We start from the raw sequence: 26,035 nt of genomic DNA on the forward strand, positions 1-26,035 counted from the left end.
CGCCAGCCTCACATGTCTCGCCAGCCTCACACGTCTCGCCAGCCTCACACGTCTCGCCAGCCTCACACGTCTCGCCAGCCTCACACGTCTCGCCAGCCTCACACGTCTCGCCAGCCTCACACGTCTCGCCAGCCTCACACGTCTCGCCAGCCTCACACGTCTCGCCAGCCTCACACGTCTCGCCAGCCTCACACGTCTCGCCAGCCTCACACGTCTCCACATGTTCTCGCCAGCCTCACATGTCTCGCCAGCCTCACATGTCTCGCCAGCCTCACATGTCTCGCCAGCCTCACACGTCTCGCCAGCCTCACACGTCTCGCCAGCCTCACACGTCTCGCCAGCCTCACACGTCTCGCCAGCCTCACACGTCTCGCCAGCCTCACACGTCTCGCCAGCCTCACACGTCTCGCCAGCCTCACACGTCTCGCCAGCCTCACACGTCTCGCCAGCCTCACACGTCTCGCCAGCATCACACGTCTCACATGTCTCGCCAGCCTCACATGTCTCGCCAGCCTCACATGTCTCGCCAGCCTCACATGTCTCGCCAGCCTCACACGTCTCGCCAGCCTCACACGTCTCGCCAGCCTCACACGTCTCGCCAGCCTCACACGTCTCGCCAGCCTCACACGTCTCGCCAGCCTCACACGTCTCGCCAGCCTCACACGTCTCGCCAGCCTCACATGTCTCACATGTCTCGCCAGCCTCACACGTCTCGCCAGCCTCACATGTCTCGCCAGCCTCACACGTCTCGCCAGCCTCACACGTCTCGCCAGCCTCACACGTCTCGCCAGCCTCACACGTCTCGCCAGCCTCACACGTCTCGCCAGCCTCACACGTCTCGCCAGCCTCACACGTCTCGCCAGCCTCACACGTCTCGCCAGCCTCACACGTCTCGCCAGCCTCACACGTCTCGCCAGCCTCACACGTCTCGCCAGCCTCACACGTCTCGCCAGCCTCACATGTCTCGCCAGCCTCACATGTCTCACATGTCTCGCCAGCCTCACATGTCTCACATGTCTCGCTAGCCTCACATGTCTCACATGTCTCGCCAGCCTCACATGTCTCACATGTCTCGCTAGCCTCACATGTCTCACATGTCTCGCCAGCCTCACATGTCTCACATGTCTCGCCAGCCTCACATGTCTCACATGTCTCGCCAGCCTCACATGTCTCACATGTCTCGCCAGCCTCACAATGTCTCACATGTCTCGCCAGCCTCACATGTCTCACATGTCTCGCCAGCCTCACATGTCTCGCCAGCCTCACATGTCTCGCCAGCCTCACATGTCTCGCCAGCCTCACACGTCTCGCCAGCCTCACACGTCTCGCCAGCCTCACACGTCTCGCCAGCCTCACACGTCTCGCCAGCCTCACACGTCTCGCCAGCCTCACACGTCTCGCCAGCCTCACACGTCTCGCCAGCCTCACACGTCTCGCCAGCCTCACACGTCTCGCCAGCCTCACACGTCTCGCCAGCCTCACACGTCTCGCCAGCCTCACACGTCTCGCCAGCCTCACACGTCTCGCCTGTCTCACATGTCTCGCCAGCCTCACATGTCTCACATGTCTCGCCAGCCTCACATGTCTCACATGTCTCGCCAGCCTCACATGTCTCACATGTCTCGCCAGCCTCACATGTCTCGCCAGCCTCACATGTCTCGCCAGCCTCACATGTCTCGCCAGCCTCACATGTCTCGCCAGCCTCACACGTCTCGCCAGCCTCACACGTCTCGCCAGCCTCACACGTCTCGCCAGCCTCACATGTCTCACATGTCTCGCCAGCCTCACATGTCTCACATGTCTCGCCAGCCTCACATGTCTCACATGTCTCGCCAGCCTCACATGTCTCACATGTCTCGCCAGCCTCACATGTCTCACATGTCTCGCCAGCCTCACATGTCTCGCCAGCCTCACACGTCTCGCCAGCCTCACACGTCTCGCCAGCCTCACACGTCTCGCCAGCCTCACATGTCTCACATGTCTCGCCAGCCTCACATGTCTCACATGTCTCGCCAGCCTCACATGTCTCACATGTCTCGCCAGCCTCACATGTCTCACATGTCTCGCCAGCCTCACATGTCTCACATGTCTCGCCAGCCTCACATGTCTCGCCAGCCTCCACACGTCTCGCCAGCCTCACACGTCTCGCCAGCCTCACACGTCTCGCCAGCCTCACACGTCTCGCCAGCCTCACACGTCTCGCCAGCCTCACACGTCTCGCCAGCCTCACACGTCTCGCCAGCCTCACACGTCTCGCCAGCCTCACACGTCTCGCCAGCCTCACACGTCTCGCCAGCCTCACACGTCTCGCCAGCCTCACACGTCTCGCCAGCCTCACACGTCTCGCCAGCCTCACACGTCTCGCCAGCCTCACACGTCTCGCCAGCCTCACACGTCTCGCCAGCCTCACACGTCTCACATGTCTCGCCAGCCTCACACGTCTCACATGTCTCGCCAGCCTCACATGTCTCACATGTCTCGCCAGCCTCACATGTCTCACATGTCTCGCCAGCCTCACATGTCTCGCCAGCCTAACACGTCTCGCCAGCCTAACACGTCTCGCCAGCCTCACACGTCTCGCCAGCCTCACACGTCTCGCCAGCCTCACACGTCTCGCCAGCCTCACACGTCTCGCCAGCCTCACACGTCTCGCCAGCCTCACACGTCTCGCCAGCCTCACACGTCTCGCCAGCCTCACACGTCTCGCCAGCCTCACACGTCTCGCCAGCCTCACACGTCTCGCCAGCCTCACACGTCTCGCCAGCCTCACACGTCTCGCCAGCCTCACACGTCTCGCCAGCCTCACATGTCTCGCATGTCTCGCCAGCCTCACATGTCTCACATGTCTCGCCAGCCTCACATGTCTCACATGTCTCGCCAGCCTCACATGTCTCACATGTCTCGCCAGCCTCACATGTCTCGCCAGCCTCACATGTCTCGCCAGCCTCACATGTCTCGCATGTCTCGCCAGCCTCACATGTCCTCGCATGTCTCGCCAGCCTCACATGTCTCACATGTCTCGCCAGCCTCACATGTCTCACATGTCTCGCCAGCCTCACATGTCTCGCCAGCCTCGCATGTCTCACATGTCTCGCCAGCCTCACATGTCTCACATGTCTCGCCAGCCTCACACGTCTCGCCAGCCTCACACGTCTCGCCAGCCTCACACGTCTCGCCAGCCTCACACGTCTCGCCAGCCTCACACGTCTCGCCAGCCTCACACGTCTCGCCAGCCTCACACGTCTCGCCAGCCTCACATGTCTCGCCAGCCTCACATGTCTCGCCAGCCTCACATGTCTCACATGTCTCGCCAGCCTCACATGTCTCACATGTCTCGCCAGCCTCACATGTCTCACATGTCTCGCCAGCCTCACACGTCTCGCAGCCTCACACGTCTCGCCAGCCTCACACGTCTCGCCAGCCTCACATGTCCTCGCCAGCCTCACATGTCTCGCCAGCCTCACATGTCTCACATGTCTCGCCAGCCTCACATGTCTCACATGTCTCGCCAGCCTCACATGTCTCACATGTCTCGCCAGCCTCACATGTCTCACATGTCTCGCCAGCCTCACATGTCTCACATGTCTCGCCAGCCTCACATGTCTCGCCAGCCTCACATGTCTCACATGTCTCGCCAGCCTCACATGTCTCGCCAGCCTCACATGTCTCACATGTCTCGCCAGCCTCACATGTCTCGCCAGCCTCACATGTCTCGCCAGCCTCACATGTCTCGCCAGCCTCACATGTCTCGCCAGCCTCACATGTCTCGCCAGCCTCACATGTCTCGCCAGCCTCACATGTCCTCGCCAGCCTCACATGTCTCGCCAGCCTCACATGTCTCGCCAGCCTCACATGTCTCGCCAGCCTCACATGTCTCGCCAGCCTCACATGTCTCGCCAGCCTCACATGTCTCGCCAGCCTCACATGTCTCGCCAGCCTCACATGTCTCGCCAGCCTCACATGTCTCGCCAGCCTCACATGTCTCGCCAGCCTCACATGTCTCGCCAGCCTCACATGTCTCGCCAGCCTCACATGTCTCGCCAGCCTCACATGTCTCGCCAGCCTCACATGTCTCGCCAGCCTCACATGTCTCGCCAGCCTCACATGTCTCGCCAGCCTCACATGTCTCGCAAGCCTCACATGTCTCGCCAGCCTCACATGTCTCGCCAGCCTCACATGTCTCGCCAGCCTCACATGTCTCACATGTCTCACATGTCTCACATGTCTCGCCAGTCTCGCCAGAATCACATGTCTCACATGTCTCGCCAGAATCACATGTCTCACATGTCTCGCCAGAATCACATGTCTCGCCAGCCTCACATGTCTCGCCAGCCTCACATGTCTCGCCAGCCTCACATGTCTCGCCAGCCTCACATGTCTCGCCAGCCTCACATGTCTCGCCAGCCTCACATGTCTCGCCAGTCTCGCCAGAATCACATGTCTCACATGTCTCGCCAGCCTCACATGTCTCGCCAGCCTCACATGTCTCACATGTCTCGCCAGCCTCACATGTCTCACATGTCTCGCCAGCCTCACATGTCTCACCAGCCTCACATGTCTCACATGTCTCGCCAGCCTCACATGTCTCACATGTCTCGCCAGCCTCACATGTCTCACATGTCTCGCCAGCCTCACATGTCTCGCCAGCCTCACATGTCTCACATGTCTCGCCAGCCTCACATGTCTCACATGTCTCGCCAGCCTCACATGTCTCGCCAGCCTCACATGTCTCACATGTCTCGCCAGCCTCACATGTCTCACATGTCTCGCCAGCCTCACATGTCTCACATGTCTCGCCAGCCTCACATGTCTCACATGTCTCGCCAGTCTCACTTGTCTCGCCAAGCCTCACATGTCTCACATGTCTCGCCAGCCTCACATGTCTCGCCAGCCTCACATGTCTCACATGTCTCGCCAGCCTCACATGTCTCGCCAGCCTCACATGTCTCGCCAGCCTCACATGTCTCGCCAGCCTCACATGTCTCGCCAGCCTCACATGTCTCGCCAGCCTCACATGTCTCGCCAGCCTCACATGTCTCGCCAGCCTCACATGTCTCGCCAGCCTCACTTGTCTCGCCAGCCTCACATGTCTCGCCAGCCTCACATGTCTCGCCAGCCTCACTTGTCTCGCCAGCCTCACATGTCTCACATGTCTCGCCAGCCTCACATGTCTCACATGTCTCGCCAGCCTCACATGTCTCGCCAGCCTCACATGTCTCGCCAGCCTCACATGTCTCACATGTCTCGCCAGCCTCACATGTCTCGCCAGCCTCACATGTCTCGCCAGCCTCACATGTCTCGCCAGCCTCACATGTCTCGCCAGCCTCACATGTCTCGCCAGCCTCACATGTCTCACATGTCCTCGCCAGCCTCACATGTCTCGCCAGCCTCACATGTCTCACATGTCTCGCCAGCCTCACATGTCTCGCCAGCCTCACATGTCTCGCCAGCCTCACATGTCTCACATGTCTCGCCAGCCTCACATGTCTCGCCAGCCTCACATGTCTCACATGTCTCGCCAGCCTCACATGTCTCGCCAGCCTCACATGTCTCGCCAGCCTCACATGTCTCGCCAGCCTCACATGTCTCGCCAGCCTCACATGTCTCACATGTCTCGCCAGCCTCACATGTCTCACATGTCTCGCCAGCCTCACATGTCTCGCCAGCCTCACATGTCTCGCCAGCCACACATGTCTCGCCAGCCACACATGTCTCACATGTCTCGCCAGCCTCACATGTTTTGCCAGCCTCACATGTCTCGCCAGCCTCACATGTCTCGCCAGCCTCACATGTCTCGCCAGCCTCACATGTCTCGCCAGCCTCACATGTCTCGCCAGCCTCACAATGTCTCGCCAGCCTCACATGTCTCGCCAGCCTCACATGTCTCGCCAGCCTCACATGTCTCGCCAGCCTCACATGTCTCGCCAGCCTCACATGTCTCGCCAGCCTCACATGTCTCGCCAGCCTCACATGTCTCGCCAGCCACACATGTCTCGCCAGCCACACATGTCTCGCCAGCCACACATGTCTCGCCAGCCACACATGTCTCACATGTCTCGCCAGCCTCACATGTCTCGCCAGCCTCACATGTCTCGCCAGCCTCACATGTCTCGCCAGCCTCACATGTCTCGCCAGCCTCACATGTCTCGCCAGCCTCACATGTCTCGCCAGCCTCACATGTCTCGCCAGCCTCACATGTCTCGCCAGCCTCACATGTCTCGCCAGCCTCACATGTCTCGCCAGCCTCACATGTCTCGCCAGCCTCACATGTCTCGCCAGCCACACATGTCTCACATGTCTCGCCAGCCTCACATGTCTCACATGTCTCACCAGCCTCACATGTCTCACATGTCTCGCCAGCCTCACATGTCTCGCCAGCCTCACATGTCTCACATGTCTCGCCAGCCTCACATGTCTCGCCAGCCTCACATGTCTCGCCAGCCTCACATGTCTCGCCAGCCTCACATGTCTCGCCAGCCTCACATGTCTCGCCAGCCTCACATGTCTCGCCAGCCTCACATGTCTCGCCAGCCTCACATGTCTCGCCAGCCTCACATGTCTCGCCAGCCTCACATGTCTCGCCAGCCTCACATGTCTCGCCAGCCTCACATGTCTCGCCAGCCTCACATGTCTCGCCAGCCTCACATGTCTCGCCAGCCTCACATGTCTCGCCAGCCTCACATGTCTCGCCAGCCTCACATGTCTCGCCAGCCTCACATGTCTCGCCAGCCTCACATGTCTCGCCAGCCACACATGTCTCGCCAGCCTCACATGTCTCGCCAGCCTCACATGTCTCGCCAGCCTCACATGTCTCGCCAGCCTCACATGTCTCGCCAGCCTCACATGTCTCGCCAGCCTCACATGTCTCGCCAGCCTCACATGTCTCGCCAGCCTCACATGTCTCGCCAGCCTCACATGTCTCGCCAGCCTCACATGTCTCGCCAGCCTCACATGTCTCGCCAGCCTCACATGTCTCACATGTCTCGCCAGCCTCACATGTCTCACATGTCTCGCCAGCCTCACATGTCTCACATGTCTCGCCAGCCTCACATGTCTCACATGTCTCGCCAGCCTCACATGTCTCGCCAGCCTCACACCTATATACACTGACCTCCCACAATATACACTACTGACCTCCCCCTATATACACTGCCTACCTCCCCCTATATACACTGCCTACCTCCCCTATATACACTGCCTACCTCCCCTATATACACTGCTCTCCCCCTATATACACTGCCTACCTCCCCCTATATACACTGCCTACCTCCCGCTATATACACTGCTCTCCCCCCAAAATACACTGCCTACCTCCCCCTATATACACTGCCTACCTCCCCCTATATACACTGCCTACCTCCCCCTATATACACTGCCTACCTCCCCCTATATACACTGCTCTCCCCCTATATACACTGCCTACCTCCCCCTATATACACTGCTCTCCCCCCAATATACACTGCCTACCTCCCGCTATATACACTGCTCTCCCCCCAATATACACTGCCTACCTCCCGCTATATACACTGCTCACCCCCAATATACACTGCCTACCTCCCCCTATATACACTGCTCTCCCCCAAATATACACTGCCTACCTTCCGCTATATACACTGCTCTCCCCCTATATACACTGCCTACCTCCCCCTATATACACTGCCTACCTCCCCCTATATACACTGCCTACCTCCCCCTATATACACTGCCTACCTCCCGCTATATACACTGCTCTCCCCCCAAAATACACTGCCTACCTCCCCCTATATACACTGCTCTCCCCCGATATACACTGCCTACCTCCCCCTATATACACTGCCTACCTCCCCCTATATACACTGCCTACCTCCCCCTATATACACTGCCTACCTCCCCCTATATACACTGCTCTCCCCCTATATACACTGCCTACCTCCCCCTATATACACTGCTCTCCCCCCAATATACACTGCCTACCTCCCGCTATATACACTGCTCTCCCCCCAATATACACTGCCTACCTCCCGCTATATACACTGCTCACCCCCAATATACACTGCCTACCTCCCCCTATATACACTGCTCTCCCCCAAATATACACTTCCTACCTTCCGCTATATACACTGCTCTCCCCCTATATACACTGCCTACCTCCCCCTATATACACTGCCTACCTCCCCCTATATACACTGCCTACCTCCCGCTATATACACTGCTCTCCCCCCAAAATACACTGCCTACCTCCCCCTATATACACTGCTCTCCCCCGATATACACTGCCTACCTCCCCCTATATACACTGCCTACCTCCCCCTATATACACTGCTCTCCCCCTATATACACTGCTCTCCCCCTATATACACTGCTCTCCCCCCAATATACACTGCCTACCTCCCGCTATATACACTGCTCTCCCCCCAATATACACTGCTCTCCCCCAATATACACTGCCTACCTCCCGCTATATACACTGCTCTCCCCCCAATATACACTGCCTACCTCCCGCTATATACACTGCTCACCCCCAATATACACTGCCTACCTCCCAATATACACTGCCTACCTCCCCCTATATACACTGCTCTCCCCCGATATACACTGCCTACCTCCCAATATACACTGCCTCCTCCCAATATACACTGCCTCCCCCCAATATACACTGCCTCATTGCTCCCCCCCCCCAATATACGCTGCCTTCTCTCTCCCCTCCCCCGATATACGCTGCCTCCCTGCTCCCCTCCCCCCAATATACGCTGCCTCCCTGCTCCCCTCCCCCCAATATACGCTGCCTCCCTGCTCCCCTCCCCCCAATATACGCTGCCTCCCTGCTCCCCTCCCCCCAATATACGCTGCCTCCCCGCTCCCCTCCCCCCAATATACGCTGCCTCCCTGCTCCCCTCCCCCCAATATACGCTGCCTCCCTGCTCCCCTCCCCCCAATATACGCTGCCTCCCTGCTCCCCTCCCCCCAATATACGCTGCCTCCTCGCTCCCCTCCCCCCAATATACGCTGCCTCCCTGCTCCCCTCCCCCCAATATACGCTGCCTCCCTGCTCCCCTCCCCCCAATATACGCTGCCTTCTCGCTCCCCTCCCCCAATATACACTGCCTCCCTGCTTACCTCCCCCCAATATACACTGCCTCCCTGCTCCCCTCCGCCCAATATACACTGCCTCCCTGCTCCCCTAATATACACTGCCTCCCCTAATATACACTGCCTCCCCTAATATACACTGCCTCCCCTAATATACACTGCCTCCCCTAATATACACTGCTCTTCCCCTATATACACTTCCAACATAAGCTCTCCCATTACTCGGAGTACTGGTGCCGTAGTGTCCATCCACTGCTACTACCCAAGGTTAGGATGCTTCCTACAGGTGATGGGGTAATCTGGATGTCTATAGGAAGTGTGTCCTGTTTGGCCCAGTGCAGACCCAGGCATTGTCCCATTGGGTCACGTGTAACTGCAGAGCACCCAAGAATGGCTGTGTCGGTGTGTTGATTGTAGGTTTCTAGACGTAAGACACTAAATAATTGGTTTGAGGGGCTCATAAACCTGTTATGGGACTGTACACCCTATCCTACCCTCCCTTTGAGCACCAAGCCCCATACATGATGGCGGGGTAGGTGGGCTATGGAAGGCATTTGCCACTGAGATGGGATCTCAGGTTAGTACCAACATTACTAAGTTTTAAAGTTATCTAACTCCTGATTTGTAGCAGAACATAATCTCCTTCAGTGTTGTGACATCATTATCTGACTCTGTCTAGTGGCCAGGCCCTGGAGAGAACTTATGGAGGACTAATGGATCATTAGATCTGAGTGTGGCAGCTCAGCTGCTACTTGGTAATCTCCCATAAGGTCACCTGAGCATTCCTGTAAGTACAGATAATTGGACTACTGATAATGGTCTCACCACTCAACATCAAGTGATGGGTTTCTCTGCAGTAGATGAAATGTTGTGGGTTCCTTCTCTCCATATTATACTACATAGTAATGAGACTGATTGTTCCTACAGACATGGTAATGTGAGCAGCAAAGCCATCCAGCCATCTTTTTTCACATGAGATTAAGGATATTTGTCCTAATGAATACTGTGACTGATAGGAGGCTGGGATATGCCCCCAGTTCCTAAGGGCCCTACATACGGAGAGATGTGTGCCAGAGATACACAACGGGAGATTCAGCACAAGAGATTTCACTCTTGTGGCTCATTTCAGACAATGAGCCACATACAGAGAGATTTGTGTCAGAGATTCAAATTGGGAGATTCAGCACGGGAGATCTCAAATCTGTCACGACTGTCAATGCCATCAGACTGCACTGTGTATATACACATATATATATATATATATATATATATATATATATATATTGGCGGAGATATGAAATAGATATTAAAGATAATGAAAAGATAGTACGCTGGTGGCATAGTGTTGCTGCCAGATGCTTTTAGGGCTGGCTGTTTTCAGACACACAGGGCTAAATAATTAACCCCTGAGACAGTTATTCACCCCCCAAACACTGGTGGCACAGTGGAAAAAAAATATATACTTACCTACTCCGGAGTCCAGCATCACAGCCTCTCTGTCCCGCGGCGTCATCAGGAGGGGCGGCGGTCTCCGGCGGTGTGACGTCATCGGCGGTGGCGGTGCGTCCTCTCAGGTGCAAAGGCGGTGTCATGCGGGCGGCGTTCAGCGGGGCTTCAGTCGCTCAGAACAGCCCTGCTCATCTGCCCGCGCCCACACATGCGGGAGATGAGCAGGAGCTTTCTGAGCAACTGCTCTGAATTGTACAGCCCGTCCGTTCTGAATCTTTGCCAGATTCAGAACGGCGGGTGCGCGCATGTAAATCGCTGTGTGGGCTATATACACAGCGATTTACATGTATTTTCAGGGATTTTCTGAGTGATTCAGTAAAATCGCTCAGAAAATGCCTGAAAATTGTGCTGTGTGTGGGGCCCTCTAGAAGTGCTTGGTCAACCCCAGGCTGTAGTGGCCTTGTATTCATAACTGATCATCTTCTTGCAGATGACTTTAGTGCACCAAGGACGTCTACAGTTTTCTTTATTGGTGATACATTAAACATAGAGGCCTTGCTGTAATCACGGGCACTGTCCTGTCTCTGCAGGTGATCTGTTGCGGAAGGGCCCGATGACATCTGCAGCTGCTGTGACTCCGGTGGCTGCCACGCAACCTCTCCATCTAGAAGACTGAGAGCTGGACACAGACCTCACTGGAAGAGGGAGATTGTGGATGGTAAGTTCTGGACTGTGGTCAGGAGCTGGGATACTGCTGCTGGCCTGTAGCAGGTGTCAGATGCGTTCTACAGGTCTGGATGTGGACTTGTAATATTGGCCTAATGTTTTTTACCTTTCTTTTGGGATTAGATAGATAAATTCTGTCCCTGCAGGATCTGGCTATTGTGATTCTTTTGTAGTCTCTGCCAGGATCTGGGAACTGGTAGTGGCCACTTATCATCTGTGAATTAGCTTTAGTGCATAGCAGGGATACTGAGAGATGGATGTAATATTAGGTAACATCCTGCCTCAGAGCATTGTCCCCTACAGTCGTGGCTCTGGTAATGGTGGCTTCCACAGGACTGCACTGTGGTTCTGTAGTTTATGCCCCAGGTGGGCCTCAGACCATGTGCAGTAGACGGGTGTATTGGTCAGGGGAAGTCTAACACTCTGCTTCTGTCTCTACAGTCCAGCTGTCTCTGGAGAAGACCCACACAGCAACTCTCGCCCCCCTGTACATTATGGAATAGCTTTCTGTCCTGGCAGCGGGTGGGAAGCGGAAGCTTGGCATCTATGGATATGGCATATACTGACGCAGAACACAAACTATAAGAAACAATCTGCTGTGTAACTAATAAATATGGTCTTGAACTCCTTGTGGTGTCTGGGGTGAGCTTGTATAATAAGATTCTCCTCCATCATACTGGTGTTCTGCACTGTGGTCTCACACGGCTGCAATGTGCAGATTGCCTGGATGCCTACAGTCTGGTACAGCTGACACACTGAGCTCACAAGTAGATGGGTTAGTAAGCCCACTTAAATGAATGGTGGTGCACCGACGTAAAAACTCTGAGTAAATCAAGCAGCCCTCAACTGGAGACACTCATCATTAAATGCAACCCATTCTACTCCCTCTGGGAATTTGCCTCAATAGTCCTGGTGGGGGTTTATATACCTCCCCAAGGAAATGCGAAAAGCCCAACTCCAACTGGCCACCAGGATAACAGGCACAGAACTCAAACATCTGGAAGCACTGCTTATAGTGATGGGCGACTTCAACAGTGCCAACCTGTCCCAAGAGCTACCGAAGTACAGACAGCAAGTCAGATGCCACACCAGGGAAGGACGTACCTTAGACCACTGCTACACTACTATCAAGTCTACTTACCGGGCTATCCCCCGGGCAGCTCTGGGCCTCTCTGACCATTGCATAGTCCACCTTCTACCAACTTACACCCAGAAGCTAAGGTCAGCTAAACCAGTGGTCAGATCAGTCAAAAGCTGGACAAACGAGGCAAAAATAAAGCTTCAGGCCTGTCTCGAATGCACAGACTGGGGAGTCTTTGAATCCTCCGCTACAAACCTAGACGATCTGACAGACACAGTGACAGCCTACATCAGCTTCTGCGAGGACCTGTGCGTGCCAATCAAAACAGCACGCACCTTCAACAACAACAAGCCATGGTTCAGCGGTCAACTCAGGAAGCTCCGTCGGGCAAAGGAAGAAGCCTATCGCAGTGGTGATATTGTCCTGTACAAACAGGCCAGGAACTCCCTAACACGGGAAATCAAGCTGGCAAAAAAAAGATTCTCAGACAAGCTGGCGAACAGCCTATCAACCAACGACCCCGCGTCAGCTTGGAGAGGCATGCAAGCTATAACCAACTACAAGATCTCTTGAACCCCCTCCACCATGCACCAGAAACTAGTGAACGAGCTGAACGATTTCTACTGCAGGTTCGAGAAGAAAGCTACCTGCATCAGTCCTACCCCTGACCGGAGCAAAACGGCGTGCCCACCCTCCTTCCAAAATTGCCACCCCCAGGCTCTCCAGGTGGACCAAACAGAGGTAGAAGGAATGTTCAAGAGGGTCAACCCTAGGAAAGCTGGAGGCCCAGACGGAGTGTCTCCCCATCTGCCCTCAAGACCTGTGCAACACAGCTCGCCCCTATCTTTACCAGGATTTTCAACACCTCACTAGAAATGTGCAAGGTCCCCACCTGCTTCAAAGGCTCAATTATCGTCCCGGTTCCCAAGAGCTCAACTGCGAAAGACCTCAATGACTACAGGCCGATTGCACTAACATCGGTGGTCATGAAAGTGCTTGAACATATGGTGCTGAACCACCTGAGAGTTGTTACAAATGCTCACCTCGACCCCCTGCAGTTTGCCTACCGAGCAAACAGAAGTGTCGAGGATGCAGTCAACCTAGGGCTGCACCACATTCTACAGCACCTGGACAGTCCAGGCACCTATGCAAGGATACTATTTGTTGATTTCAGCTCAGCATTCAACACTATCATCCCTCACATCCTGGAGCCAAAACTCTGTTCACTAGGAGTCCCAGAACCTACATGCTCCTGGATCACTGACTTACTGACTGAAAGGAAACAGGCGGTGAAAGCAGGCGCATTCAAGTCAAACACATGCACAATTAGCACCGGTGCCGCTAAAGGATGTGTCCTCTCCCCCTGCTCTTCTACCTCTACACAAAGGACTGCACCTCAGCAGAACAGTCAGTAAAAATGATAAAATTTGCAGAGGACACAACGGTTATCGGCCTAATCATGGATGGAAACGAGTCGGCATACAGACGGGAGGTGGATCGGCTAACTAAATGGTGTAGCGGAAACAACCTTGACCTCAACCCCCTCAAAACGGTGGAGATGGTGGTGGACTTCAGAAGGAAACCAAATGCCATGCACCCACTCATAATATCTGACAGAGTAGTGTCGAGGGTCGACGCCTTCCAATTCCTAGGAACAAAGATTTCCTGCGACCTCAAATGGGGTCCCAACATTACAACTGTCAAGAAGGCTCAGCAGCGGTTGTTCTTCCTGAGGCAACTCAAGAAATTCAACATCCCGCAGGAGCTGCTGCTCATCTTCTACACTGCCATAGTAGAGTCTGTCCTTTGCTCCTTGATCACAATCTGGTTCGGAGGAGCAAACAAGAATGACAGACGAAGGTTGCAAAGAGTGGTGAGGATGGCAGAAAAGATCATTGGGGCGGAGCTCACCACTGTCCAAGAACTATACCTAGCCAGGGTCAATAAGCGTGCAGGAAAGATCTTGGACAAGCTACACCCTGGCCACAACCTGTTTGAACCCCTTCCGTCAGGCAGACGTTTTAGGTCCATCCCAGCAAAGACGACAAGAACTACAAAAGGCTTCTTCCCAATAGCTGTCCACCAACTAAACCGTATTAAACATACCAAATACTAAATACTAACTCAAACTTTTCTAGATACATGTGAAATGTATGTGATGTATGTTTATGCCTCTCTTCCCACCCCCTTTGTGTTCCCTGATTGATGCTGCACTGTTACCACAAAAAATTCGAAGCATACGCAAGTATACCTGGCCAATAAAGATGATTCTGATTCTTAGTGTAACCTCTGCTACTGGTAAGGGATGTATTAGGCTTCCTCTCAGTGCTCAGATTAATACGGACTCTGTGTCACAATGCCACCAGTACAGAACCACTAAAGGTTCAATCTCACCATCGGGTCCCAGTCTCTAGCATCCTATCTCTAGTACCAGACATGCAGCCTTCATCCTCCTGTACTACTGGTTGTCACTCAGCCCTGAGGACCAAGAATGGGTCATGTTTCCAAGTGGCTTAATGTGTGACAGTGGGTGGTCCAGTGGTGGGATCTGGGAGATGGTTAGAGTCCTGGGGATAGAGGGGCTATAGCTGTAAGATTGCATGGACAATGTTATCTGAAGAGTAGGATCACACTTTAATATGACACCAACAGTGGTATAGATCTCGCTACAGGGGCGCTGAAAACCGGCACATGACGCAGCTGGATGGTGGGGAGTCTGCGCAGGCCTGGTTAGCACTGCCTCGCAGGTGGTGCAGTCTATAGCACATAGACTACAATGGGCTACCACAGTCTCACAATGGTAGTAGCCCAGGGACCTACAATTTAGTGGCAGTAGCGCAGCCCTAAAAAAAAACTATGGGAGGGGGAATGGTAGCCAGAGGCGTAGCGAGCCCGGAGCCGGCGGAGCACACGCTCCGGGCGTAGGATGCTAGCCTGGCGCCGGAGCTGTGCCAGCGCCGCCAGCTCGCCCGCCTCCGCCGTTGCCCTGCCCACTCCCCCGCGAGAGACGTGCTACTGTTGCTGCTGCTATCACAACACGTCTCCCGCACGCTGGACCGCTAGCCAATGGGCGCTTGCGGTCCAGAAGCCAATCAACTGGTGGCTGCTGGACCGCGAGCGCCTATTGGCTAGCGGTCCAGCGGGAGATATAAATTTTACATAGCAGCAGTGTCTCTCTCCCGGACACAGCGGGGAGCCAGGAGGAGGGGAGGGAGGGGTTGACGCAACGCAGCACAGCACAGCAGGGGGAGGGGTGAGGTAAGGTGCACCCTCCCACCCTGCTGCATCCACCCTGCATCACCCGCGCACCCACCCACCTTGCTGCACAAACCCACCCACCAACCATCCCACCCTGCTGCACCCACTCACCCTGCGGCACCAACCAACCCTCCCAGCCTGCTGCACCCACCCACCGACCCTACCACCCTGCTGCACCCATCCTCCCACCTTGCTGCACAGCGGCCGGGAGCGGGCCGCTGCACAGTTCTGCACCCCTGGGCAATGAGCAAATTCAGTCCCCCTTGGCATCGAGCATGAAGCCCCTGGCATTGAGCATCTAGGTAAGTTGCACTTATTTGTCAAATGTGTAAAGGGCATTATGGTGTTATATAGTATGTCATGGGCATTACGGTGTGTTATATAGTATGTAATGGGCATTACGGTGTGTTATACAGTATGTAATGGGCATTACAGTGTGTTATATAGTATGTAATGGGCATTGCGGAGTGTTATATAGTATGTAATGGGCATTGCGGAGTGTTATATAGTATGTAATGGGCATTACGGTGTGTTATATAGTATGTAATGGGCATTACGGTGTGTTATATAGTATGTCATGGGCATTACGGTGTGTTATATAGTATGTTATGGGGATTACGGTGTGTTATCTAGTATGTCATGGGCAATGCGTAGTGTTATATAGTATGTAATGGGCATTGCGGTGTGTTACATAGTATGTAATGGGCATTACGGTGTGTTAGATAGTATGTAGTGGGCATTACGGTGTGTTATATAGTATGTAATGGGCATTACGGTGTGTTATATAGTATGTAATGGGCATTACGGTGTGTTATATAGTATGTAATGGGCATTGCTGTGTGTTATATAGTATGTAATGGGCATTGCGGAGTGTTATATAGTATGTCATGAGCATTGCGGAGTGTTATATAGTATGTCATGAGGATTGCGGAGTGTTATATAGTATGTAATGGGCATTACGGTGTGTTATATAGTATGTAATGGGCATTGCGGAGTGTTATATAGTATGTAATGGGCATTACAGTGTGTTATATAGTATGTAATGGGCATTACGGTGTGTTATATAGTATGTAATGGGCATTACGGTGTGTTATATAGTATGTAATGGGCATTACGGAGTGTTATATAGTATGTCATGGTCATTGCGGAGTGTTATATAGTATGTCATGGGCATTGCGGAGTGTTATATAGTATGTCATGGGCATTGCGGAGTGTTATATAGTATGTCATGGGCATTGCGGAGTGTTATATAGTATGTCATGGGCATTATGTTGTGTTATATAGTATGTAATGGGCATTACGGTGTGTTATATAGTATGTAATGGGCATTGCGGTGTGTTACATAGTATGTAATGGGCATTACGGTGTGTTAGATAGTATGTAGTGGGCATTACGGTGTGTTATATAGTATGTAATGGGCATTACGGTGTGTTATATAGTATGTAATGGGCATTACGGTGTGTTATATAGTATGTAATGGGCATTGCTGTGTGTTATATAGTATATAATGGGCATTGCGGAGTGTTATATAGTATGTCATGAGCATTGCGGAGTGTTATATAGTATGTCATGAGCATTGCGGAGTGTTATATAGTATGTAATGGGCATTACGGTGTGTTATATAGTATGTAATGGGCATTACGGTGTGTTATATAGTATGTCATGGGCATTACGGTGTGTTATATAGTATGTTATGGGGATTACGGTGTGTTATCTAGTACAGATGGCGCCGGGCTCATCTTTCCAGGGGATGGCGATGGCGACGCCATTCGCCATTCCCTGCTCCGGCGCCATCTGTGTGTCGGAAGGGGACGCGCGCGCACGAGGTGTGCGCGCGTCCCCTTCCGACGGTGCTGCCGTCCTCGTCCGACGGGCGCCCGGTGCCCACACCGGGCGCCCGCACCCCCCCACAGCCGCTTCGGGTCCCCCCAGCCCCCCTCGAGCGGGAGGCGGACAGTATTGCGTCCGCCTCGCCCGCCGGCCGCCCGGATACTGAGACGCACGTGCGTGGGGGACGCACGCGCGTCTCAGTCAGATGGGGCGCCGTGCTGCTGGCGGATCGCCAGCGGCATGCTGCTGGCGATTCGCCAGCAAGCATAAGGCCTGCCCCATCTGTATGTCATGGGCAATGCGTAGTGTTATATAGTATGTAATGGGCATTATGTTGTGTTATATAGTATGTAATGGGCATTACGGTGTGTTATATAGTATGTAATGGGCATTGCGGTGTGTTACATAGTATGTAATGGGCATTACGGTGTGTTAGATAGTATGTAGTGGGCATTACCGTGTGTTATATAGTATGTAATGGGCATTGCGGTGTGTTACATAGTATGTAATGGGCATTACGGTGTGTTAGATAGTATGTAGTGGGCATTACGGTGTGTTATATAGTATGTAATGGGCATTACGGTGTGTTATATAGTATGTAATGGGCATTACGGTGTGTTATATAGTATGTAATGGGCATTACGGTGTGTTATATAGTATGTAATGGGCATTACGGTGTGTTATATAGTATGTAATGGGCATTGCGGTGTGTTATATAGTATGTAATGGGCATTGCGGAGTGTTATATAGTATGTAATGGGCATTGCGGAGTGTTATATAGTATGTAATGGGCATTGCGGTGTGTTACATAGTATGTAATGGGCATTACGGTGTGTTAGATAGTATGTAGTGGGCATTACGGTGTGTTAGATAGTATGTAATGGGCATTACGGTGTGTTATATAGTATGTAATGGGCATTACGGTGTGTTATATAGTATGTAATGGGCATTACGGTGTGTTATATAGTATGTAATGGGCATTACGGTGTGTTATATAGTATGTAATGGGCATTGCGGAGTGTTATATAGTATGTAATGGGCATTGCTGTGTGTTATATAGTATGTAATGGGCATTGCGGAGTGTTATATAGTATGTAATGGGCATTGCGGAGTGTTATATAGTATGTAATGGGCATTACGGTGTGTTATATAGTATGTAATGGGCATTACGGTGTGTTATATAGTATGTAATGGGCATTACGGAGTGTTATATAGTATGTCATGGTCATTACGGTGTGTTATATAGTATGTCATGGGCATTGCGGAGTGTTATATAGTATGTCATGGGCATTGCGGTGTGTTATATAGTATGTAATGGGCATTACGTTGTGTTATATAGTATGTAATGGGCATTACAGAGTGTTATATAGTATGTCATGGTCATTGCGGTGTGTTATATAGTATGTCATGGGCAATGCGTAGTGTTATATAGTATGTAATGGGCATTATGGTGTGTTATATAGTATGTAATGGGCATTACGTTGTGTTATATAGTATGTAATGGGCATTACGGTGTGTTACATAGTATGTAATGGGCATTGCGGTGTGTTATATAGTATGTAATGGGCATTACGGTGTGTTATATAGTATGTAATGGGCATTACGGTGTGTTATATAGTATGTAATGGGCATTATGTAGTGTTATATAGTATGTAATGGGCATTACGGAGTGTTATATAGTATGTAATGGGCATTGCGGAGTGTTATATAGTATGTCATGGGCATTACGGAGTGTTATATAGTATGTCATGGTCATTGCGGTGTATTATATAGTATGTCATGGTCATTATGGTGTGTTATATAGTATGTAATGGGCATTGCGGAGTGTTATATAGTATGTCATGGGCATTGCGGAGTGTTATATAGTATGTCATGGGGATTACGGTGTGTTATATAGTATGTAATGGGCATTACGGTGTGTTATATAGTATGTAATGGGCATTACGGTGTGTTATATAGTATGTAATGGGCATTATGTAGTGTTATATAGTATGTAATGGGCATTACGGAGTGTTATATAGTATGTAATGGGCATTGCGGAGTGTTATATAGTATGTCATGGGCATTACGGTGTGTTATATAGTATGTCATGGGCATTGCGGAGTGTTATATAGTATGCAATGGGCATTACGGTGTGTTATATAGTATGCCATGGGCATTGCAGAGTGTTATATAGTATGCCATGGGCATTGCAGAGTGTTATATAGAATGTCATGGGCATCATGTGTGGGCTTATGTGTAATTGGAATTACTAAGTTCACTAAAATGTGCAATGGGCAATACGGTGTGTGGTATAATGTTGGTCCGTGCCAACTTTTCACTGCGCAGGAGCCTCACCTATGACATATTGGGGGGGCGCAAAACATGCCCTTGCTCCGGGCGCCGTGGCACCTAACTACACCACTGATGGTAGCAGTTCCCAGACTCCTGCTATGGTCCTCTTGAGACCATTGGGGATTCCTAATATTTGTGGTTAATTTCTGGAAGCCTGTGTTTTGGGGATGTACATATTGGAAGAATCATAATCTAGCTTGATGGATTGTCAGTCTAGATATTTTTGGAGCAAATGACAAGACAGTACGGGGGGTGGGGGGGGGGCAGTACAGATGGTGTAATGGTTAGCATTACTGCCTCACAGCACTGAGGTCATGGGTTTAATTCCCATCATGGCTCAAACTGTGCAGAGTTTGTATATGCTCCCCATACTTGCGTGGGTTAAGCCTTAACCAGGGATACACTCAAGTGTGATAAGGAGAGATAAACGTCCAGCCAATCAGCTCCTACCTGACTTTTTACAAACACAGGCTGTAACATGGCAGTTGGCAGGTGATTGGCTGGACGTTTAACTTTCCTTATCACACTTACATTCATCTCTTGTTAAGGGTTAATACATCTGCCCCAATGTTTGTAGATGACTGTTTCTGTCCATTTTCCAGCTGTTGGGAGGAATGGTTGCTTGTCATTTGTTTCAGCAGATTATCATTCCAAAAAGCCATATTGGAAATAATGTAATAGTGTGTATGGGCCTGAGAGTGGGAATTGCTGCTCTGTATGGAAGTCATTCATTATCTAATGCTAAACATATGAACCTGTGGAAGTCTAATGATCAGTGCACCACTGATCATTAACACAGGTGTACAATAACACAGGTGTATCGCACCTGATGAAGGGCTGTATGTAAACCCTTACCTGTAGAACCAGTGTTGGGCAGGTAGTACAGAGAGGCGCTTGTGGGGAAAACTGGTGCTTTGAGCACAGAGTACAAAGATATTAATCCTTGTTCTAAGCCCAGCTGTCTGATACTTGTGATGTCATCACTGACCTCACAATGGGAACTCCCAAAATATTTGGAAAAACTATGTGACTTACCTACCATCTTACCACAGAAATATCAACTGAATCACAACAATGGAATTTTTGGATCCCCCTCCCTCTCAATTTAAAACGGCTTTTCTTTTCTCTTATATTTTCTTTTTCTTTTTTTAAATTATATATATATATATATATATATATATATATATATATATATATATATTTTTTTTTTTTTTTTTTTCATTTCTTTTTTTGTCTCTTTTCACTTATTTTTTATTAAATTTGTTCTTTTTTTTTTTTTCAAGCCAAAAAAGTGCTGATCCTTGAGAGGGGGATTTAGAAAAAGTATCACTTACCTTCTTCGGACCATGATTTTGGTGGTAACTGCCAATAAAAAAAAACATTGGTCAGCACAGCTTACCTACACATGACTGTCCTGTCTGCCTGTCTGTTCCAACTGATTGTCTGGCTGTCAGGTTCTAGAATGCAAGTGTGCAGCTTGTAATGTCATAGAGGGCAGATTGTGATGAGGTCAGTGATGACATCACAAGTATCAGACAGCTGGGCTTAGAACAAGGATTAATATCTTTGTACTCTGTGCTCAAAGCACCAGTTTTCCCCACAAACGCCTCTCTGTACTACCTGCCCAACACTGGTTCTACAGGTAAGGGTATACATACAGCCCTTCATCAGGTGCGATACACCTGTGTTATTGTACTTTCAGCCTCAATACACCACACAGCGCAATATACCTGTGTCAGTGATCTGCAATGCCCCATGTAACTCTGCTACTGCGTATGGTGACTATCTATCTATCTATCTATATATATATACATATATATATATATATGAAGCTGGATGGGGGTAGATCCCTTGCTGGGGGGAACACTCAAAACCACACGGCACTCCAAGGACTGGATAAATAGTACTTCATTTATTTGCAACGTTTCGGAGCACGTAGCCCCGTCGTCAGGCAAAAGGGTTCACACTTCCTTTGTGTATTTCTAACAAAGGCACCCAGGCAGCTGAACCCCATAAGTGTGGGAGTGCCGGATCATTTGCAAGGATACTATTTGCTGATTTCAGCTCGGCATTCAACACTATCATGACAGAGTAGTGTCGAGGGTCGACTCCTTCAAATTCCTAGGAACAAAGATTTCCTGCGACCTCAAATGGGGTCCCAACATCATTACAACTGTCAAGAAGGCTCAGCAGCGGTTGTTCTTCCTGAGGCAACTCAAGAAATTCAACATCCCGCAGGAGCTGCTGCTCATCTTCTACACTGCCATAGTAGAGTCTGTCCTTTGCTCCTCGATCACAATCTGGTTCGGAGGAGCAAACAAGAATGACAGACGAAGGTTGCAAAGAGTGGTGAGGATGGCAGAAAAGATCATTGGGGCGGAGCTCCCCACTGTCCAAGAACTATACCTAGCCAGGGTCAATAAGCGTGCAGGAAAGATCTTGGACAAGCTATACCCTGGCCACAACCTGTTTGAACCCCTTCCGTCAGGCAGACGTTTTAGGTCCATCCCAGCAAAGACGACAAGAACTACAAAAGGCTTTTTCCCAATAGCTGTCCACCAACTAAACCGTATTGAACATACCAAATACTAAATACTAACTCAAACTTTTCTAGATACATGTGAAATGTATGTGATGTATGTTTATGCCTCTCTTCCCACCCCCTTTGTGTTCCCTGATTGATGCTGCACTGTTACCACAAAAAATTCGAAGCATACGCAAGTATACCTGGCCAATAAAGATGATTCTGATTCTTAGTGTAACCTCTGCTACTGGTAAGGGATGTATTAGGCTTCCTCTCAGTGCTCAGATTAATACGGACTCTGTGTCACAATGCCACCAGTACAGAACCACTAAAGGTTCAATCTCACCATCGGGTCCCAGTCTCTAGCATCCTATCTCTAGTACCAGACATGCAGCCTTCATCCTCCTGTACTACTGGTTGTCACTCAGCCCTGAGGACCAAGAATGGGTCATGTTTCCAAGTGGCTTAATGTGTGACAGTGGGTGGTCCAGTGGTGGGATTTTGGAGATGGTTAGAGTCCTGGGGATAGAGGGGCTATAGCCGTAAGATTGCATGGACAATGTTATCTGAAGAGTAGGATCACACTGTAATATGACACCAACAGTGGTATAGATCTCGCTACAGGGGCGCTGAAAACCGGCACATGACGCAGCTGGATGGTGGGGAGTCTGCGCAGGCCTGGTTAGCACTGCCTCGCAGGTGGTGCAGTCTATAGCACATAGACTACAATGGGCTACCACAGTCTCCCAATGGTAGTAGCCCAGGGACCTACAATTTAGTGGCAGTAGCGCAGCCCTAAAAAAAAACTATGGGAGGGGGAATGGTAGCCAGAGGCGTAGCGAGCCCGGAGCCGGCGGAGCACACGCTCCGGGCGTAGGATGCTAGCCTGGCGCCGGAGCTTTTTACATAGCAGCAGTGTCTCTCTCCCGGACACAGCGTGGAGCCAGGAGGAAGGGAGGGAGGGGTTGACGCAATGCAGCACAGCACAGCAGGGGGAGGGGTGAGGTAAGGTGCACCCTCCCACCCTGCTGCATCCACCCTGCATCACCCGCGCACCCACCCACCCTGCTGCACAAACCCACCCACCCTGCTGCAAGCAGCCACCCACCCACCCTGCTGCACAAACCCACCCACCCTGCTGCACCCACCAACCATCCCACCCTGCTGCACCCACTCACCCTGCGGCACCAACCAACCCTCCCAGCCTGCTGCACCCACCCACCGACCCTACCACCCTGCTGCACCCATCCTCCCACCTTGCTGCACAGCGGCCGGGAGCGGGCCGCTGCACAGTTCTGCACCCCTGGGCAATGAGCAAATTCAGTCCCCCTTGGCATCGAGCATGAAGCCCCTGGCATTGAGCATCTAGGTAAGTTGCACTTATTTGTCAAATGTGTAAAGGGCATTATGGTGTTATATAGTATGTCATGGGCATTACGGTGTGTTATATAGTGTGCAATGGGCATTGCGGTGTGTTATATAGTATGTAATGGGCATTGCGGTGTGTTATATAGTATGTAATGGGCATTACGGTGTGTTATACAGTATGTAATGGGCATTGCGGAGTGTTATATAGTATGTAATGGGCATTACGGTGTGTTATATAGTATGTAATGGGCATTACGGTGTGTTATATAGTATGTAATGGGCATTACGGTGTGTTATATAGTATGCCATGGGCATTGCAGAGTGTTATATAGTATGTAATGGGTATTACAGTGTGTTATATAGTATGTCATGGGCATCATGTGTGGGCTTATGTGTAATTGGAATTACTAAATTCACTAAAATGTGCAATGGGCATTACGGTGTGTGGTATAATGTTGGTCCGTGCCAACTTTTCACTGCGCAGGAGCCTCACCTATGACATATTGGGGGGGCGCAAAACATGCCCTTGCTCCGGGCGCCGTGGCACCTAACTACACCACTGATGGTAGCAGTTCCCAGACTCCTGCTATGGTCCTCTTGAGACCATTGGGGATTCTTAATATTTGTGGTTAATTTCTGGAAGCCTGTGTTTTGGGGATGTACATATTGGAAGAATCATAATCTAGCTTGATGGATTGTCAGTCTCTAGATATTTTTGGAGCAAATGACAAGACAGTACGGGGGGTGGGGGGCGGCAGTACAGATGGTGTAACAGTTAGCATTACTGCCTCACAGCAGTGAGGTCATGGGTTCAATTCCCATCATGGCTCAAACTGTGCGGAGTTTGTATATGCTCCCCATACTTGCGTGGGTTTCCTCCCACAATCCAAAAATATACTGGTAGGTTATTTGGCTCCTAACAAAATTAACCCTAGAATGTCTGTGTGTGTACATGTGGTAGGGAATATAGAGTGTAAGCTCCACTGGGGCAGGGACTGAGGTGAGTGTTCAAATATTCTCTAAAGCGCTGCAGAATATATGTGCGCTATATAAGAAACTGTAAATAATAAATAAATGACTATTTGCTCCAAAACATGTCAAACGGACAAAAAAATAGTCATATACACAAATTGGTAACACACTGGGGCAGATGTATTAAGCCTTAACCAGGGATACACTCAAGTGTGATAAGGAGAGATAAACGTCCAGCCAATCAGCTCCTACCTGACTTTTTACAAACACAGGCTGTAACATGGCAGTTGGCAGGTGATTGGCTGGACGTTTATCTCTCCTTATCACACTTACATTCATCTCTTGTTAAGGGTTAATACATCTGCCCCAATGTTTGTAGATGACTGTTTCTGTCCATTTTCCAGCTGTTGGGAGGAATGGTTGCTTGTCATTTGTTTCAGCAGATTATCATTCCAAAAAGCCATATTGGAAATAATGTAATAGTGTGTATGGGCCGGAGAGTGGGAATTGCTGCTCTGTATGTAAGTCATTCATTATCTAATGCTAAACATATGAACCTGTGGAAGTCTAATGATCAGTGCGCCACTGATCATTAACACAGGTGTACAATAACACAGGTGTATTGCACCTGATGAAGGGCTGTATGTAAACCCTTACCTGTAGAACCAGTGTTGGGCAGGTAGTACAGAGAGGCGCTTGTGGGGAAAACTGGTGCTTTGAGCACAGAGTACAAAGATATTAATCCTTGTTCTAAGCCCAGCTGTCTGATACTTGTGATGTCATCACTGACCTCACAATGGGAACTCCCAAAATATATGGAAAAACTATGTGACTTACCTACCATCTTACCACAGAAATATCAACTGAATCACAACAATGGAATTTTTGGATCCCCCTCCCTCTCAATTTAAAACGGCTTTTCTTTTCTCTTATATATAATTTAAAAAAAAGAAAAAGAAAATATATATTTTTTTGGTACTTATGTAATATCTGGGCTCCCGTTTTTCTTATGAGACCGTGTCCCCTTGCGGGGCTCGCTGCGCTCGCCACGCTTCGGGCACGGTGGCTCGCTGCGCTCGCCACACTATATAAAATCAACTCCATGCGTATTTGGATAGTAGGGGTATGAAAAAATGGGGTTCATTTAACTTGGGAGCCCAGATAATACATAAGTACCATTTTTTTTTCATTTATTTTTTTGTCTCTTTTCACTTATTTTTGTTAAATTTGTTCTTTTTTTTTTTTTTTTTCAAGCCAAAAAAGTGCTGATCCTAGAGAGGGGGATTTAGAAAAAGTATCACTTACCTTCTTCGGACCATGATTTTGGTGGTAACTGACAATAAAAAAAAACATTGGTCAGCACAGCTTACCTACACATGACTGTCCTGTCTGCCTGTCTGTTCCAACTGATTGTCTGGCTGTCA

The 26,035-nt window shown here is 50.6% G+C and overlaps 1 long non-coding RNA gene across 1 annotated transcript; it reads left to right on the plus strand.

Moving 5' to 3' along the window:
• The first annotated feature begins 9,713 nt into the window (after positions 1–9,713).
• Positions 9,714–12,335, plus strand: LOC146056735 (uncharacterized). The gene is made up of 3 exons (XR_014469383.1): positions 9,714–9,856; positions 11,109–11,236; positions 11,686–12,335. It is a non-coding gene; the product is annotated as an uncharacterized LOC146056735 (long non-coding RNA).
• Positions 12,336–26,035: the final 13,700 nt, after the last annotated feature.

Source organism: Crinia signifera, unplaced genomic scaffold, assembly GCF_055691185.1.
Source record: "Crinia signifera unplaced genomic scaffold, ASM5569118v1 HAP2_SCAFFOLD_877, whole genome shotgun sequence".
NCBI lineage: Eukaryota > Metazoa > Chordata > Amphibia > Anura > Myobatrachidae > Crinia > Crinia signifera.